Raw genomic sequence first — 3,242 nt, 5'->3', positions numbered from 1 at the left:
GGATGTCTTTTCCCCGCATTAGTCGTCCTTTGCTTTACTTCCATTTCAGGAATTATGATATATGTTGTCAAATGGTGCTCGCTTCGATATGAAACAGAATGCAAGCACACGTTTTCATTTTTTCCTGCATCTTAAACCAAGTTTACAATAAATCAATGGAAAACTCTTTTGCCAAATTAAAGAAAAGCTGATGTAAAATATTTTTATTGCCAAGATTTTTCGAGTAGAGAGGAATGCTTTTGGTTTCAACTTCGGTTCAGAAAACACGTCGATACATGCTGAGACGTTCATGTTTTAGTCGGGGATTTAAATTCTTCACGTTGAAGCACGATTTGTTTGATGTCTGGCTATTAGAAAAAAAGAAATTACTCTTTCGATGAAATGATTGCAGCCTGAAGGGTAAGATATTTGCAGCTAGTTTAAAATTGAAAAAAACACCCTTTCTGACATGTTTTGATTTGGAGGAGATCTGATGAATAGGAGGGATCTCAATGGATTTGATCTCAATCTCCTTCCCTGCTCCTTGGTATGATGCTGTATATAGTTATGAAAAGTTGCTTGTCATTTAAAAAGGACTGCAATACGTAGACCATATGCATGCGTTTCTACTCAAAATTCATTTAATGACAATTTCTAGATTTATTGAATATTCATGTAGGCTTGTCACATTTTCTACAATGATCTGCCTTCTTTGATTGATTATACTTTCATAACAAAATTGTTAAATTTTATCTCCGGTTGGCCTATATCTTTATCATTTTAAAAAATAAAAATAATTTGACACTTGTAACGTACCCAAGATGGCTGCGACATCTGTTCTGGATTTGTTAAGAAGAAATCTATCATTGGAAAAATAAATACATGTCTAAGGACACCCGGTTGCTCTGTAGTATGCAGATATTTTCGGAGACCCCCCTTCCCAACATGGAAAACCGTTGCAGCAGGCCTGTCTCAAGCTGTATTTGGTATATCAATTTTTTCCAAGCCTTGATTCACAATACTAGTACCGATGAAGACTCATTCTATCTTTTAATACCTAGAACTACTCGTTGAAAGTTTTTGATTCAAGTTGTTAAGCTACGTGTATCGATGTACTGCAAGTTCTTCCTTAAAATGCTTGTGCCATAGAATCAATGTTTAGTTTGTTCATAAAATATAGATATGTATGATGGATAAATTTGCATCCGCTAATGAATATAAAATACGAAATGCTGCAAATTTAAAAGTAAGACTTGCCAATGAATTGCATATTCTTGATCAAATAGAGCGAATTATTCTACGGGTAGGTTGTCTAAGGGCAAGCTCTCTAGCATTCTCGCGCATGCGTAGCCTAATCCTAACTTTTACCCATGGCTCGCTTATATATTTACTTCGTGGACATCAGGGTTCAGGCAATGATAAAATATGCCTTTTCAAAAATTGTGAATTTCATGGCCGTTTGGTTTAGGGCTACCGTGGGGGATGGAGCTCTAATGATCATGCATTGGAATTGAATTAATGCTTTGAAATCTGCTCTTTGGGTTTAATCACTATGTTGATCAAAGGTGTCTTTGCAAAAAATTTTGAAAAGGAATGTAACATGATTTTAAATTCTTAGAAATATATTTGCATGTTGTTTGCAAAAAATATTGAATAAAATTTTGTTACCATACGTTTATGGTTGTAAAATGGGGACACTTTCACAATACAGATCATTTTTCATGTTTTATACACACCTCCATACTAAAACTCTCCAGTGAACAAAGGAATTTACAAATTGAAAAAAAAATATAAATGATTAAATGCCTTATATTTCACATATATCAGGCAATTTCCATACCTTTTTAAAAAAATGAAAAAAAAATCGAGGTAACCTTTATTGCAGTGAAAAGGGGGCATACCAAAATACAAAAATAGGACTTATTTCATCCTACAAAATATTTTTAAGTCGCACTGGGTTTGCAAAACATCAACAAATGATTGTAATACTGTATTGATTTATAAAAATTTAAAAAATCGTATATCATGAAATATTTGTCTGTCCTTCTTTTACCTTTTCAAACATTACGATTTTACCAATATCATGACAAATATAGAAAAATGTTTTTTTTTAAGGGGTGGGGGTGGGGGATGGGGCTGCATGATTCATAGAATTATTTTCATATTTAGGTCTTCGATAATAGAAGAACAAGAAAATAAAATCTGCAAAGCCGTGCATGAAATTAGCATTCATCTCAAAGACAACGTAACCAAACAAAAGGAAGAAGCAGTGAAGAAATGCGAAGTAAGAGACTCTCTTGGTTTGTAATAGATAAGCAGCCGAACTGATAAGACGTGTTTTTGGGTAGCTCTGATCTCACCTGTTGTCTTTGTTAAATTACCATGTGTGATTGTGTTATGTTTCCCTAGCCAAAATATATGGCGGTGTCTAATGAATATATGGATCAAAGTATTAATTCAAGCTTATTTAAATCGTTTTCTGGACTTACACAATCATTTGATGGAGATGAAAATATCACCACTACTGATGTGAGTATACCACACTATCTAAACGTGACTTTTAACAAGTACAGTATAACTGTGTCATTGAGATGAATGCTAATTTCATGCACGGCTTTGCAGATTTTATTTTCTTGTTCTTCTATGGCATGCAGGACTTTGTCAGACTCTGCAGTAGTTGTAGTTGAGATGACATCTCTGTCCTTTGAAACAAAGATATTTTCTAGCTCTAGAATATCGGCTTTAACTTGTGTTGTCTGTTTTTGAAGAAATTATTTATTTCGGTAACTTTGTGTCGATTGTGTGAATCTACCAGGCACTTAATACATATTGGTATTTTACAGTCTTGGCGGTATGTTTCACATTGTTTTTTCTCATGTGTGGAGCATGCTGGAAGAACAACAGTGTCTTTTTTCCTTGAAGTGTATCCAACAACTTCATGTTCTCTTGATTGGTCTGCCATATGTTTTGCTATGCAGGAAGGGCAAAGATCCACATGACAAAGATTGCAATGATGTTTCACAGGTTTGGAACACAACTGACAACAAATGATATCCTGACCTTAAGCTTGGGTGGTAGCCATATCTACCGTGAAAATATTTTTTTAATACATTTTGATATTATACCTGTGTATGCCTCATTATTAGATGCTTAATAATGCTTTTCTTAAGCACGTCTGTTATACAATGAATGAATCAAATTTGTTGTGTAAAAGGAATTTAAAATAAATATTTAAAAGATTGTACATGAAATATTATTTTAAA

The sequence above is a fragment of the Saccostrea cucullata genome, unplaced genomic scaffold (assembly GCF_032062105.1).
Source record: "Saccostrea cucullata isolate Sc308-1 unplaced genomic scaffold, CSIRO_AGI_Scuc_v1 ctg1511, whole genome shotgun sequence".
Classification (NCBI taxonomy): domain Eukaryota; kingdom Metazoa; phylum Mollusca; class Bivalvia; order Ostreida; family Ostreidae; genus Saccostrea; species Saccostrea cuccullata.
This window is presented reverse-complemented; position numbering follows the sequence as displayed.